This window comes from Pogoniulus pusillus, chromosome 34 (assembly GCF_015220805.1).
Source record: "Pogoniulus pusillus isolate bPogPus1 chromosome 34, bPogPus1.pri, whole genome shotgun sequence".
Classification (NCBI taxonomy): Eukaryota; Metazoa; Chordata; class Aves; order Piciformes; family Lybiidae; genus Pogoniulus; species Pogoniulus pusillus.
Window position 1 is genome coordinate 8,469,344 of NC_087297.1, and position 16,746 is coordinate 8,486,089.

At 46.4% G+C, this 16,746-nt stretch overlaps 1 long non-coding RNA gene across 1 annotated transcript in view; it reads left to right on the forward strand.

The window, feature by feature from the left end:
• Positions 1-15,659, forward strand: part of LOC135189908 (uncharacterized) — a 45,200-nt gene extending 29,541 nt beyond the window's left edge. Inside the window, exon 3 of the long non-coding RNA XR_010308361.1 lies at positions 15,489-15,659. This is a non-coding gene — a long non-coding RNA (uncharacterized LOC135189908). The remainder of the gene's footprint in view (positions 1-15,488) is intronic.
• Positions 15,660-16,746: the final 1,087 nt, after the last annotated feature.

Sequence of the window (16,746 nt, forward strand, 5' to 3'; positions counted from 1 at the left end):
TTCTGGTACAGCAAAAGAGTTGGTAATATTGCCCCCAGAACGATGTGATTTTAAACGCTGGGAAACGAAACCCCATCAAGCTCCAGAATTTTCAACCCCCATCCAATGGAAATAATTAAATTAAACCTTCTTGCTCCTTTATTTTTGTGATGGTTTGGGTGTTAACTGCCCCCCCTCCTCACTTAAGTGAAATCACCCAGATTAGACTATACCTCTGGAAATTGAATGAAGCTTTATACTTACAGCTTAGCACAATATGCAAGCAGATGTTTACAATATTTACAGCTATATGCAGGAATATGCAAGTTAAAAGTAATACAGGAACACAGCAGCCCTCCCAGAAACCTGAGTCTCCAGGAGGGGCTTCCAAACACCCTTCCACCTCCAGAGCTTGGAGGGTCAGCCAGGAGGGTTAGGAAGCAGGATTAGTCAGGCAGAGAGCAAACAACTCCTTTATCTATGTTTATGTTCTTATACATCTCAGCAAGCCTATGAGTGCAGTGGACATCACCATTGTTTCCTTTTCACAGCCTGTAACCTAATTCTTCTCTCCAAAACATCCCAGCTAGGCTCAAACTAGCAGAGCTTTTCACCTCTTTACTAACTTCTGCAGAGCAATTCGTGCCTTTGTTTTATGTGTATGCTGTAATCTGGTCAGGCATGCAATGCATATGAAAGGGAGAGAAAGGACCATAAAGCATGACACCATATTATTATGCAAAAGCTTTTTTGAGGTGGTCAGGCAATATTTTGCAACAGATCCATTTGCCAAAGCATGCTCTGGTGATAGAGCCTTAGTGTGTGATGTTTTCTTAGTCAAGACGTTAATGATGTTGAAGGTGAAAACAAATGGTTGCAGGTGAAGACAAGAACTGGAGCAAGCCAAGTTAATCAGTCTGGGAGGTGGTTTCCTGTTCATTCAGCAGGGAGGGAAAGGAACTTCAGCTCAGAAGTCCTGTGTTACTTTAAGCCCAAAACTATAGGGCAACACTGTTAACACAGCAAAGTGCACAAGGGGGCAGTTGTGGGAGGAGGTGATGGAGAGTTTGTCTGCTGCAGCCTTCACTTGCTCTCCAGGCTGACTGTGATTTCATTAGACCCACTTGACTGAAGGGATGGGACCTTGTGCCACTCCTTGCAGAAGGAGCAGCAGGACTCGAGATGGGAACTGGCTTCAGGCAGAGAGTTTTTCAGTCTTCAGGAAATGAAGATTTAGCACTCTGGAACCATGGGCAGGAGAAACAGCCTGTTTTGCCAGGAACAGTGGGAGCTGAGACGTTGGCCTATCTGGCTGTGGGGCCGGGCAGCAGGCATCCTGCGGGGAGGGAGCTGTGCCTATGGCTGAGCCCTCACCCCTTGGCTTCTTGAGCTCAGTACCTTGGTGCCTCGTTGCTCCCACAAGGCAAAAGTGTTTCCAGATGAATGGATCTTGTCCAAGCATTTGCCTTTTGGCTGTTAGCACTGTGAGAGCAAACAAGTTTTCTCATGGTTAACTAACTTCCCTCGAGTCCTTCCCCCCAGAAAGTCGCTTCACATTTGTCCTGCCACCGCCGCACTCTCCAGAGCAACTGTGTTAATCCAGGAAGGGACACATCCCAGAGGCTTGGCTGGCAGTTTTTAACCTCCAGATGGCCATTCCCCAACTACCTGTGGCCTGAATAGGAAGTGTGTCTCCCGAGAGGCTCACTTCCTTCCGTGTGCATTGTTTGCAGCACAACCAGAGTCTTGATGCCTCCCGCAACATCGCTCCTGCAAGGTGCCGCCCGCAAAGCTTAGCCTGAAACAGGGCAAACAGACTGCAATGTCTGTGCACTTTTCACCTATCAGTGGCCTGTAGGGCCCTGTGGGCTGGGGATGATTATTAACAATGAAATAGGAAGTACCCTCAGAGTAAATATTCAGAGAATCAGAGAATCAGTCAGGGTTGGAAGAGACCACAAGGATCATATAGTTCCAACCTCCCTGCCATGGGCAGGGACACCTCACACTAGATGAGGCTGTCTAGAGCCTCATCCAGCCTGGCCTTAAACACCTCCAGGGATGGGGCTTCCACTACCTCCCTGGGCAACCTGTTCCAGGGTCTCACCACCCTCCTGGTGAAGAACTTCTTCCTAACATCCAGTCTGAACTGACCCACCTCTAGCTTTGTTCCATTCCCCCCAGTCACTAGCTGACATCCTCAAAAGTCCCTCCCCAGCTTTCTTGTAGGCCCCCTTAAAATACTGAAAGGCCACAATAAGGTCACCTCAGGGCCTTCTTCTCTCCAGACTGAACAGCCCCAACTCACTAAGTCTCTCCTTGTGGCAGAGGTGCTCCAACATCCTTGTGGTCCTTCTCTGGACACCTTCTAGCACATCCATACCCCTTTTGCAATAGTGGCTCCAGAACTGGATGCAGTACTCCAGCTGGGGTCTCAGCAGTGTGGAGTAGAAGGAGGATCACTTTCCTCACCCTGCTGGCCACAATTCTCTTGATGCAGCCCAGGCTCTGGTTGGCTTTCTGGGCTGCATGTGCACACTTCTGGCTCATATTGAGCTTCTTGTCCACCAGCATCCCCAAGGTCCTCTTCTCAGGGCTGCTCTCCAGCCACTCACTGCCAAACCTATATTGGTGCTTGGGAGTGCCTTGACCCAGATGCAGGACCTTGCACTTGGTCTTGTTGAACTTCATGAGGTTGGCCTGGGCCCACTTCTCCAGCCTGTCAGGGTCCCTCTGGATGGCATCCCTTCCCTCCAGCAATATTACTGAGAAGTGCCCAATATCCAAAATCTGGGAGCAGAACCTCAGCTGCTGCAAGTCTCCTGAGGGATGCTGGTGAAACAAATGAAATCCATTTTGTCACTGATCTTTTCTAATTCATCCAGGCCTCTTCGTATTGTTTCTTCTCATACCTATTTGCTGTGCATTAATGTATCACAGCTGAGAATGTGTGGAGCAATAGATGGCTTTGTTTAGTTTGCTTTTAAGCTGGCTGTAACTTTTCTTCAATGACTGATCTGTTGTTCAGTGCTTAGATTTCCCCCCTAATATGACTATGCTGCTCTACCTTGTGCCAAACTTCAGCAGCATTTCGGAAGATTCCTATATATGTAGCAGTGGTATTCAAAATCTGCACTTCAAAGGACACTTCAAAGCTCTTTCAATTTTTCATACTGTCTCAAATACTTCCATTATCCGTGCCAAGAGTTTGATTAGAGCCAGTATGTGTAGCCACCTGCTACAGAGCTTCTGGGAGTTGAGACTCTCTCCTCCCCTCCCCTCCCCTCCCCTCCCCTCCCCTCCCCTCCCCTCCCCTCCCCTCCCCTCCCCTCCCCTCCCCTCCCCTCCCCTCCCCTCCCCTCCCCTCCCCTCCCCTCCCCTCCCCTATTTTAGACTCATTGTTTTGCACCACAGCCAATGAAACATAATTTAAATGACAGTGGTATGACCATAGAATCATAGAATGGTTTGGTTGGAAGAGAACAACAAAGGCCAATTAGTCCAAACCTGCTGCAGTGAGGAGAGGTATCCTCCCTGCTCAGACACCTGTTGAACCTCACCTTGAACATCTCTGAGGATGGGGTCTTAGCTACCTTCCTGGGCAACCTGTGTCAGTGTTCCAGCACCCTCATGGTAAAGAGCTTCCTCCTAACTTGCAACCTAAATTGACTCTTGTCTAGTTTAAACCCATTGTCCCTCATCCTATCACCATAGGCCTTTGTAAACAGTCTCTCTCCAGCCTTCTTATAGACTCCTTTCAGATACTGGAAGGCTGCTATTAAATCTCCCCACAGCCTTCTCTTCTCCAGGCTGAGCAGCCCCATATCCTTTAGCCTCTCCTTGTAGCAGAAATGTTCCATCCCCCTGATCATTTTGGTGGCCCTCCTCTGGACCCAACCCATCAGGTCTGTGTCCTTCCTGTGTTAGGATACAAGAGCTGGACATAGTACTCCACAAGAGGTCTCACCCCAGAGCAAAGTGGCAGAGTCACCTTTCTCTCTGTCTATTGGCTGTGCTTCTTGTGATGCAGCCCAGGATGTAATCGACCTTCTGGGCTGCAAGTGCACACTGTCGGCTCCTGCCGAGCTTCTCACCCACAAGAACTTCTCTAAGTATTTACTAAGCTTTTTAGTTGCAATAGGAATGATTTTGAAAGGTAATTATGTCACATAGACAAGCCAGAGCTGATTCAGTACAGGAACCAGTCTCACTACTCCTATACTTTGAATTTTGATAGACTTGACCTGCTAATTCAAACAGAAACATTACCAAAGTTATGGTATTCCCTTTTCCTCCCCAAGACTCATCCAGAAATGTGGATCAAAGCCAGCCCCTCTAATATTTTTATTCTCTATGCTTTATGAATACACACACACACATACATATATATATATATGTAAGAGTTTCCAACAGTTTCAAAAGTTCTCTACATGACAGTTTTCCATATGACCAAATCTGATGCAGTAGCAGAACCTGCTAGAAATTGTTCCTTCACATTACATTAGCCTCCACCTGAGTTAATTACACTTTTCCACACTGGCTGTTCCTTTCTGAAGTCCATGAGGCTTTCCATATGTTCTCACTAACTCACACTGGAGCTGGGGATTTTGTTTTTGCTCTATATATAGCCAGTAAATAGCCCAGATATACTCAGATTTGTTTTGAAAACTTTGGTCTGGCAAAAGTGAAGGATGTGACATTTAGAGGTGAATTTATGAAGCTAGGAACCACAGCAAGGAGCAGCTGGGAAAAGATTCAGGGACAGAAGCACTATCTCTTAACAGTCTCCACTCTTAGAGAGTGATGATTACTTCAGAAAGAAATCATGCTCTGCTATCACTGGAACTTGGAGCAAGAAGGATTGAAGGAAAAGATCAGTGGTAGGCTGGGAGCACTGGTTCAAGTGGTTGCTGTGGAGCAGATTGCTGGGGATCACTTCTATGAAACCATTCAGTTTACAAAATCACCAGCACTGCTACATGTCTGCAAGCACCCCCATATAAACCACCCTGTGCTTATGCATGGGGTGCAGCTACACACAGCTGCTGTGTAGGGGAAAGCTTGTGAGCTTTGGATACAGGGCAGAGGAGACAAGCACAGAGCACAGAATGTCAGGGACTAGAATGGACCTCAAAAAATCATCCAGTCCAACCCCCCTGCCAGAGCAGAATCACCTAGAGCAGATCACACAGGAGTGCATCTGGGTGGGTTTGGAATATCTCCAGAGAGGGAGACTCCATAACCCCCCTGGGCTGCCTGTTCCAGTGCTCTGTCACCCTCACAGCAAAACAATTCCTCCTCATGTTTAAATGAAACTTCCTATGCCTCAGCTTCCACCCATTTGCCCTTGTCCTGTCATTGGGCATCATCCAGCAGAGCCTGGCTTCAGCCTCCTGGCACTCACCCTTTGCATCTTTATAAACACTGAGGAGGTCACCTCTCAGGGTCTTCTTCTCCAAACAGCACAGCCCCAGCAAACTCAGTCTCTCCTCATAAGAGAGATGTTCCATTCTCTTCATCATCTTTGTGGCTCTGCGCTGGACTCTCTCAAACAGTTCTGTGTCCCTCTATGTCCCTTCTATGTCCTCTATGTCCCAATCCTGGGAGGGACACTGGCAGAGAAGTAGGCAGCAAGGGAAAGATAAGAGGAAAAGCAGCTGTGCATAGCGAGGCTGGGGACACAGGGTGGGAAATCAGGCTGTGTCAGGCTGCGTCACTAAGAGAGAGGCTGAGGACTTAAGAGAGCTGAATACTGTGGTTTCATGGATGGTTAATAAAAACAGTGGAGAATGAGCAGAAGGGGGAATAAAAGTAGAAGGCTCACGAGCAGATGATGTGGCAGGAGGGAAGGTCCCAATTACAGGCAGACAAACAAATGTACAGAGAGCAGGAAAGCAGTGATGGATTTGCTTAGGAGAAGCTATTGCCAAGGGGAGAGCCAAGCCAGGATGTGTGAGATCAGTTGATCGCTCTCCATCCTCCTCTGTGTCCTCTCCTCTGCAGGTGTCTGCACATCTCTGTGTTTGTGCCCTCATCCAGTCTTTTCTTGAACACCTCCAGGGACAGTGACTCCACCACCTCCCTGGGCAGCACATTCCAATGGCAAATCACTCTCTCTGTGAGGAGCTTCCTCCTAACATCCAGCCTATACCTCCCGCGGCACAACTTGAGATGTGTGACTATGTATGCATGCAGAGACAGAGAATGAAGCAGTAGGATCTTCTGGAGTGGAAATGCAGGGTAGCACCATGCATCTGTGATTCCAACACTTAATGCACAGTTAGGCTGAAGTGATCAGTACTAAGGAGGAAGCCAAAGCCTTTGGTAATTGCCTCCACACTCAAATGCATGCACACACTGCCTTTGTGTGACTTTTTTCACTGAACAAGCACTCGCCGCTAGGAAGAGCAAACAAGTTGGCAAATAGAACTGCAGCAGAAGAGATTTTTGTGCTTTGAGTAAGGTTAAAATACTGTATGAAAACAAAAATATGTATTATAGATTACACCTTAAATTTGCCATTCATAGTTCTCATCCACATAGTGAAGATGCTCTTGGTTTTTTCCCCCTTGTGAGGCATATTCCATCGATTTTCACCTACTAATCCCTAGTGTATACAGTACAAATAAAACGGCAGCATCTTCATCTCCGGGCTTTAATGAGGGGTGGACAAGAGAGCCAGTGGCATCCTGGCTTGCATCAGGAATGGTGTGGTCAGCAGGAGCAGGGAGGTCATTCTGCCCCTGTACTCTGCACTGGTTAGACCACACCTTGAGTACTGTGTCCAGTTCTGGGCCCCCCAGTTTAGAAGGGACATTGAGATGCTTGAGCGTGTCCAGAGAAGGGCGACAAGGCTGGGGAGAGGCCTTGAGCACAGCCCTACGAGGAGAGGCTGAGGGAGCTGGGATTGGTTAGCCTGGAGAAGAGGAGGCTCAGGGGTGACCTTATTGCTGTCTACAACTACCTGAGGGGTGGTTGTGGCCAGGAGGAGGTTGCTCTCTTCTCTCAGGTGGCCAGCACCAGAACAAGAGGACACAGCCTCAGGCTCCGCCAGGGGAAATTTAGGCTGGAGGTGAGGAGAAAGTTCTTCACTGAGAGAGTCATTGGACACTGGAATGGGCTGCCCGGGGAGGTGGTGGAGTCGCCGTCCCTGGAGCTGTTCAAGGCAGGATTGGACGTGGCACTTGGTGCCATGGTCTGGCCTTGAGCTCTGTGGTAAAGGGTTGGACTTGATGATCTGTGAGGTCTCTTCCAACCCTGATAATACTGTGATACTGTGAAAAGGGTTGTCTTTGCTTCCTGGTTATTATTTTTGGTGTTGCCTTTGTCCTTTGTTACAAAATCCTATTTCTATTTCCTAGTAAAGAAGGCTAGCGTATAATTAAGGTCATTTGGCTGCAACCAAGGATCTGAAAAAGGTGAGTGATGAGGCATGTGTGATTAATGCAGAAACAAAAAAGCAGTCCTAATCTTTCCCTCTCTTATCGGTTTTTAATCCCTCTGACGTGCATCACTGGCTGCTGTTCATGTCACTGCTAGTTTTATGCGGCCTGTGAATTTTTCAAGGAGCAGCTTCAAGTTCCCTTTGAGTTAACGAGAGGGGAAAGAACAGAACTGTACTGCAGTAAAAGTGCTATCATGAGAATACTAACGGTGAAGAGCCTATAATGCCTATGGTGTTTTATACAGGCGTAACATCTGAGAGCCACGAGATGGGGAACAGATTTTAAGTGGACAGCAGCAGATAAACCCATAGCAGGATGCAAATAATTGTGACTGCCTGAAGCAGCAGTGGCTAAAGTGCTAAGGCTTAGTGGAAGTCAGCAAAAGAGACGAAGAGAAGTAGTGACTCAGAGATGTCCTCTGATGTAGGGGCAATCTGATAGCATCGCTTCATACCTCCCTCCAAAGCGTGAGTGGGAAAAAAGACCTCATGAGGTCTACATTACCCTCCTGTGGGATTTTCATGCATCTTGGGGAAAGTGTCAAGTTCACTGGAAGTGTGGGAGCGTTGGTTGTCTCCAGAGCACCAAAAGGAAATAGAGAAAAGGAATCAACCGGCCCAAAGCAGCAGACAAAATTACGATTCTGTGGCAGCTCGCTCTAGGTCTCATTGACCTTGGCAGAAATGCAGGGGTCATTTTTTATATGAGGGAACTGTCCTTGAATAATTTCTCCAACTTCTACAAACAAGCTTTGCTTCCACATCAAACATGCTTGTCATGCTCTTCTTTCCAGAAAAATGACAAATAAAAAGGATGGGTTTTTTTTTTGTTGTTCTTTTATATGCTGGGAAAATCCAGCTTTTAGCTATTATTCTCTTAGCCCTCCTTAAAAAAGATTATCTAGACACTAGCAGATTAAGTATGTGCTTCTATTTTCTCTCTTGTGAAGAAAAGATACAGTTGTGGAACAGCAGACTGTGTTTGAACTCTTGCAAAGAGAAGGTTGGTTTCATATACAAGAGTATGACATTTGAGACAAAAGTAGGAGCACTGCACACTTGGTAGAAATGCTGGGTTAGGACTCCCCCAAAATAGGAATATCTAAAGGATAATCACTCCCATCCCTGCTTGCTTTCCATTCCAAAGCCTGGATTTTTCGGAATAGAGACCTATGTTTTTGGTACTGTGAATTGCCTTCTGGAAGCCTTACTCTCCTGTGACTGCAGAGGACATTAATCTAAATGAAACACCTACATTAGTGGCTGAAAGTGGCAGTAACAACTGATTTTCAAAGAGGAAAGTGGCAATCTAATTTCTTTTGTTCCTTTGAATAGATGTGTAGGTTTGGTACCTTCAGGAGCACTCTCTTTGAGCATACACCTGAAGGAGTACTGCCTGCCATTTAATGGTTTCCCTTTCCAGTCCTATAGAGTCAGTAATGCTCAAGAATGTTTTAAACCTTCTCTACTCTGCCCTGGTGAGGCTGCATCTGGAGTACTGTGTCCAGTTCTGGGCCTCCCACTTCAAGGATATAGAACTGCTTGAGAGAGTCCAGCACTGAGCCACAAAGATGGTTAAGGGAATGGAGCATCTCTCTTATGAGGAGAGCCTGAGGGATCTGGGGCTCTGCTGTTTGGAGAATGAGAGGTGACCTCATCAATGTTTATACATATGTGCAGGGTGAGTGCCAGGAGGCTGGAGCCAGGCTCTGCTGGATGATGCCCAATGTCAGGACAAGGGCAAATGGGTGGTAGCTGAGGCATAGGAAGTTTCATTTAAACATGAGGAGGAATTGTTTTGCTGTGAGGGTGACAGAGCACTGGAACAGGCAGCCCAGGGGGGTTGTGGAGTCTCCCTCTCTCAAGATATTCCAAACCCACCTGGAGGTATTCCTGTGTGATCTGCTCTAGGTGATTGTGCTCTGGCAGGGGGGTTGGACTGGATGAGCTCTGGAGGTCCCTTCCAGCCCCTGACATTCTGTGATTCTGTGATTAAGGACAAGGAGGTCCAGAACTGGTTTGAGTGGGGTTCTTAGCTATGACTTCTATGAAGTGCACTTGGCATGGTGTGTAGAATGCTCACAGAGCTATCTTGTCTCCTGTCTCTTCTACCCTGTATCCTGTAAATATTAGGCTTTTTACCTGCTTCTCAAAATGTATCACTTATCTTTGTATTTGCTTATGCTGCAAACTCTTCTTGTATTGCCCTATTAATATCTCCATCATGCTCAAAATCTTTCAGGATTGATTTTCTGTTCTCTGTTGCACATCTTATTGAATAACTACACCTTTCCCTACCCCTCCAAAACTCCTTGGTCCAGCAATCTGGACCAGGAGTCTTTGAGTGTGCCATTCTTTGTTCTCCAATCCCCTGTAACCATCAGCAAGAGGCAAAGATGGTTCACATATTTTCCTGGGACTTGTCAAAGCTTTAGTCAGGCAAACTGCTTGTACTACAATCTGAAAGGGCACTCAAGACCTCTCATTTTCCCTCAGAAATGTGTGTGGATATCACCCCAAAAAGGGGCATCCCTTATTTGTCTTAGAGGGAGATACCTTGTTTGTTTGTGGTCTGTTCTGTCATATAAAGCAGAACATAAAATTGTGGCTGACATAATTTTAATGTGAGAACAAATGATTTAAAAGCAGAGGTAAGGATGTCTGCCATCCTGGGATCCTAAACCCCATCCTCTCCTTCTCCCTTGCCCTCTCCCTCTCCTCATATTATTCCTGAAATCCTTAGCAGGAATACTTTGTCCTCAGTTGTGAATTTTAACTCAATATTTAGCTACCAATTTTTTTTCCCTCTTTGAAATTCCAAAAGGGATTAAAGCATAAACTGGATTAACTACTCGTCAGATGCAATTTTGTTAAGTGAAATTGTATTTCTGGGGCTAGGATGGCTCAGTGGATTGATGATGAGATACCATTCTAGGTCACTTGTTCAAAGTGATTTTACTCTAGCAGTGACTGAAAATGCATTGTCTGCCACCTGGGAGCTCTCTAGCAATGAAGCCAGGAAGAAACTAGTTGCAGTCTAGATTTGAGGAGATCTCCATATCCTAAATCATGCACTAAACCAGTCAGTACCTACCTCTCCCTTTCACAGGCCTAATGGAAAGGTAAAGTGCTAAAAGGGAGTAGAGCAACATCTGACACAGCAGACAAAGAGTTTTAAGGCAACCTCTGCAAATCACACTTGAGATACTCCGGCAAGGCAACGTCAGGAAAGCTGCTCTGCAGAGTTTATAATGCAGGCATTGGTCTAAAATTTCCTGTAGATGCTGAGATGCTTCTCATAAAGGCTGAGAAGAGAATGAAATGGCTTTGGAATTGAAAAGAGAGCAAGCATTTAAAGTCATCTGATTGTCAAGGAAAGCATTTGAAAAGCAAGGCTGTTAGGTGGAGTAATTTCCAGAGAAAGGTAGTGGACATGCCCTTACTTGAATCAAGTGAAAGAAACATGAGCTCCTCCCAACACTGTTATCTAATTACAAGGATGAGTAAATAGGTATGGGCAACATTTTCAAACCTGGGTTCTGAAAGTTTTGACACAGTATCCAAAGGAAGATCTGCAAAAGGCGGGGTAGTTTTCACACAGACTGTCATTAAGGGTAGTGAAAGCTCAAGGTCTCAGCTCTGATTCTCAGGAAGTCAGTGAGAGGAAGAATTAAATTGTCTAAAAGTGTAGGCTAATCCCTTTTCTGTTTCCTCCCCATTCCCACCCCTGTTTGTTCTTTACTATATGTAAAAATCCTCAAGATTTTTCTGAAAGCAAGAGAAAATGCAGTTATTACATGGCTGACAGTGAACATCCACCTTGTTGTTGAAATTCCTGCCTGGAGACATGGGTTAAAGGACTGCTATTAATAAAGAAGAGGTCAGCAGCTGAACAAGTGACATTAGGACCAAGAGGTCCCAGGAAAGTGTGCAGAATTGACTCTTCCTCTGCAGCTTCCCCAGGTGTGAACCAGAACCTAAACCCTCTCAGAGCACTAGGGGCTGGAAGGATCAGAAAGAAGGGGAACTGAGCACCTTGGTTTCTAAAGCAGGTAACAGAATTAAAGACAAAAAGTCACAGCCAGAACTTGTAAGGGCTTAGGTTTCCTCCCTTTCTGCTTCAGTCAGCACCAAGGTCCTAGCCTGTTGTGACAGGACAAGAGGAAATGGTTTTAAACTAAAAGTGGGTGGATTTATACCAGATATAAGGAAGAAATATTTTACACTGGGGGTTGTAAAACACTGGAACAGTTTGCCTAGACAGCTGGCAGATGCCAGATCACTGGAAATATTCCAGATCAGGCTGGAGTGGGCTCTGAGCAAATGGATCTGGCTGAAGATGTCTCTGCCCAGGGCAGCAGGCTTATTAGTAGATGACCTTTAAAGGTCCCTTTCAATACAAACCGTTCTGTGATGATTAAGGGAAGGGCTCTGGTGGAGTCTTAGCCATGGGCTAAAGTAGCCTTCTGTTGAGGAAGGCCTTGGGATGGCTCCCCATGGGATCAGGGAAGGGGAAGCGGTGCTCAAGCACGTGGCTCTGTTCTTCACTGCCTCACTCTGGCCTGTTCCTGCTGCCATTATGTTCAGCTACAGGATTGTCCGAGCCTAATTCAGGCTGTCACAGTCAGCTGAGGAATTTTGACACCCTCATCTTGCTTAGAAGCAGTTTTTGCATTTGGGCCCCCCTTTCCCTGTCATCCAGCACTGGAGAGCACAGCTCTGCTGAGATCAGAAGTGACTCTCACACAGGTGCTGCCATTCACACACTGAGCTCCTCTGCCTCAAAGGCCTGGCCAGGCAATGCTAACAATAAACAAACCATAATAACTCACAACTGTGGCCGAACCCAGCCCTTAATGACATCGTTCGTGACAGCCTCAGCACTGTGAAGAGCTGCATCATTTCGTTCCCATGCTCCTAGGAGCATTTCCAGATTGGCTTTACCAAGGGTGATTCCAGCAGCTCATTCTAATTGTTTTCCTGGTAGAGCAGAGGGAGACTAACCTGCTGGGAATGCTGATGCTGTCTGCAGGAGCAGGTTATTGCAGGGGAGCGAGTAGCTTTGCTTTGCTCAGCCTCGGCTGACAGCAGAGTACCACAGGAGGGCACTCACATTAACACGTACACCCACACCACCTGGCAGGTGTGCACAGCTGTGCGGCAGAGCTCAGGCAGAGCCTTGGAAACGTGGCTGAAACCACCTTTCCTTGTCTGTGCCTCCACGTAGCAAACTGTCGGTTTGTATTTTGGGAAATAAAAAAAACAACTCCAACCCCCCCAAAAAAACCCCATGCAAACAAAAAAACAACACCCAAATCCAACCAACCAAAACTAACAACAATGCAAATCCCCCCAGACAAAACCCCAACAAACAAAACCCAGCTCAAACCCAACCAAACAACCCCCCCAAAAACAAGCAAACAAGAAAATCCAAGCAAAAGCTGAAAGAAAAGGTGAAGCTGAATGGAAAAGCAGTGTCTGCTAGCACCATTTGGGGTTTGTGCATGTGCTAAAAGAGTTTTGACCCTGGGATAAAAGTCTCTGGGAGAAAGGTGGTGAAGTCATAATGTCTGATCTCCATCAAGAAGAAAACTACTTATGGAAAGTCCTCTCTGGTCAGGCAGTGCAGCAAAGGAAAGTGTGCTGCAGACAGATATTGCTGGCAAGGCTTGAATAATCACTGTTTGAAAGGGTTTATCTGCCACTGTCTCTCAGAGTGCCTGAGCACACTGTGGCTGATTCAGAAGACTGCTTTCTGGCAAGTTTTTGGCTATTTCAAAGCAAAGTCTGAACTTACAATCAAGTTGTTTCTCCTTGCTGCTGCAGATGGTTTGATCAAATGAAACCATGCACCTCGGTGCACACGTTAGAGCCAGAGCAGACAGAACTTTGATGCTTGCCTCAATGTTTTATTTCTGTTTAAGAGGTGCGTTAGGATTATTAAGTGCTGCCAATAATGAAAGTGGCAAATGCAGTATATTTGTTTCCCAAAGTTTTTTGCTTCTCTGAAGCTCGGGATCAGAAGGGATTGATGGGTAGACACAGGGAGGTGTTACCAGCTTCTCAGGTGTGAATGAGTAAGGATGAGAACATGAACAGTCCATCTGGAACTCTGCTTTTCTTATTTTTTTCAGTCATGCCCTTAAATACACACCACCAGGTCCAGCCACTCCCTGGAAGCCCACCCTTTCCCTGCAAGTCACCTTTTCTTTGGGTGCATCACATTCTGTCAAAAACAGGCCAGTGCATATTGTAACTTGGCAATGAGCAGCTTCAGCTTCATGCTGGTCCCACTACGGTTTAGTATTAGCCTCTCCTGAAAACTTCATCTTTGGAGTCAAGCAGCACTAGAAGTACATATGAAAGGAGAATGTGACAGTGATCAAAATCTGCCTGGTCCAGACAGATAAATATCAGCCTAGCTTGAAGGTTTTCACTTCTTTGCTGCCGGGAGTTATACTTTTATTTCATGGCAGAGCACCGTGGGCTAATTTCATAGCTGGTGTAAATCAACATTGCACAATACACCCTTGGTAGAGCGATGCTGATTTATGCCAGCTGAGAATCTGGCTATGCATACACCTACCAGCACTGCATTGACTTACAAGTCTTCCTTTTAAAGACCTGTGGATGAACCAGAGGAACTGTTGCAAGTTTCAAAATTGGCCTGGAGAAAATAGGGAAGACTCAGTTTCAAATCAGGATGATAAAAAAATGTGGATAGGCAAAGTGGGCTTTTCCCCAGAGGTGCTAGTTTTACCTCTCTGGAAACCAGAATGCCACAGCACCCATGAAAACTGGATTTAGAATCACAGAATAATAACCCTAGAGGTTGGAAGGGACCTCCAGAGATCATCAAGTCCAACCTCCCTGCCAAGCAGGATCCCCTAAGTTAGTTGTCACAGGAATGCATTCAGGTGGGTTTTGAAAGTCTCCAGGGGAGGAGGCTCCACATGGCCCCTGGGCAGCCTGCTCCAGTGCTCTGTCACCCTCACTGTAAAGAAGTTTCTCCTCATGCTGAGCTGAAACCTTCTGTGTTGCAGTTTGTATCCATTGTTCCTCGGCTTATAACTGCACACCACCAAAAGAAGATTTGCCACTTGACACCCACCCCTCAGATACTTATAGACATTGATCAGCCTTCTCTTCTCCAGGCTAAACAGCCCCAGGGCTCTCAGTCTCTCTTCATAGGGAAGATGCTCAAGACCCCAACTCATCTTTGTGGCTCTGCATTGCACTCTCTCCAGCATGTCCCTCTCTTGCAAACTGGGGAGCCTCAAACTGGACACAGTATTGCAGGTGTGGGCTCAGCAGCACAGAGCAGAGGGGGGAGAAGAACCTCCCTAGGCCTGCTGGCCACACTTTTCTTGATGCACCCCAGGATGCCATTGGGGCCACAAGGGCACATTGCTGTCCCCTGCAGAACCTGCTGAAAGATCTCACAGTTTGTATAAATATATTTATAATTTGTATTTGCTTTTCATTTTCAGTTTTATTTCTTAGTTTTCCTCTGCTGTTGAGTCTCCTCCCACCCCAGGTGTGACCACTTTGCCCTCCCTGCTCACTCTCCTTTGTCCCCCAAACACACATCACCTGGGTGCTGCTGAGTCTCCTCCCACCCCAGGTGTGACCACTTTGCCCTCCCTGCCTGCTCCCCTTTATAACTGGCCCCAGAAGAGCAGAAGCTCTAAGTTTGCCCATCTGGGCAGAGGGATCCTCCTCGGATCGTCACCGGTGAGTACCCATGGTGTGCACTGGGTGAATGGTGGAGGGGATTCAAAGGCCGGGGGGCCTGCTTGGCCCCCCGGTGTTAGGGACCGTAGGGACTCAATAATACCAATGCTTAACGATTGCTGTAACGTCGTGCACGGGTGGTGGTTGGGCTTCTTTTCCTAGGCTGTGCTCCTTTGTGTTTAGCTGCTTCCTTCACAGGGTCATCGAGTTCAGTCTGTAACCTGTCCCGGGACTCCGTCGTCCTCCCCGTGAAGAAATTCCTCTCCATGCCGAGGTGAACCCTTCTGCCTTCCAGGTTGTGGCCGTATTGCTCCTTGTCTTTCTGTTGCAGGCTACTGAAAGGAGGCTGGCGCCCACCCCCTGAATACCGAGAGATGTGGATTGGATCCTCTCAGCCTCCTCTTCTCCTGAATCCGGAATTTAGCTGTTCAGATGTGCTCAGCTTGGGTCCGTTTTGAAGTGATTCACTTTCCTTCCCAATAAACAAATATCTGTATCTTAACTGTTCTGTTGCTTAACCGCTCTTCCTTCTTTCTCTGCTTTCTTCTTCTGTTGTCTGTCTTTCTTTCTCTTTCTTTCTTTCTTTCTTCTTTTATTGTCTGTCTTTCTTTCTCTTTCTTTCTTTGTTATGTACATCTGTATGCCTGACTCCTTGGAGATGACTTTGTCTGTGAGTGCTGGAGTCAGCCAGCAACACGACAGAACTTGCTTGTTTACATAGCTCTGAGGGTTATGACAACGCATCAGAATGTACAGGTGCCACACGGAGATGCAGCTTGCAACTCGGGTCAGCAAAGCTGACTTTAATAAAGAATTCCTTCACATTATAACCCCCCAATCTCATTGTGTTACACACCAAAGCACCAGTCCTATCTCATTGTTTTACACACCAAAGCACCAGCCCCGTAAAGCCCTTGTAAAAAAATTACTCTCCCTTGGTATGAAATATCTGAGCAGAAGTTAAGAATTAACAATTGCAAAACCATGGCATTAATTGAACAGAAAATTAACCCCTGTAAATCGTGGTTAAATGCAGTTTCCTGGTAATTGCACTGAATGTGCTGCCAAGACAATTACAAAACAAGTTTTAATTATTATTTAATTTAAGTTTGCCTTTTGTTTTAGTCCATTTGGTGGCATTTCACCTCTGCAATATAGCAGATGAGTGAGTCAGGGGAGTACTTCTCCAATGCCAATTTGATTGAGGTCTTTACTTGCAACATGGCTTCGAGGCCAAAGCAGTGCTGAGATCACTCAGCAGAAAGGAGAAGACTTCTTGCAAAAGCCTTCTCTCAGGTGTGAGCACTAAGCATGGGTAATTTCAGGAGTAACCTGCTCCTTTCAGTAGTAAAAAGCTTATCAGAAAAGCTGTTGATGGGGAAATTCAGTGCTCTCGGGTTGCTTTTGAAGGACAGCTTGAGAAAGGCTGAGTTTCCTTTCAAAGACAGCTCAGAATGCCCACCTTTTCCTACTGGGTCAGGGTCTGGGTGATCTATCACTTCAAATGGGGAATTTTTTCTTCTTGGTATTTTTCCTGGAACTTTTTTCTCACCATAGAACAAGTCTTGTTAAAAGACTAAAACAGTCCT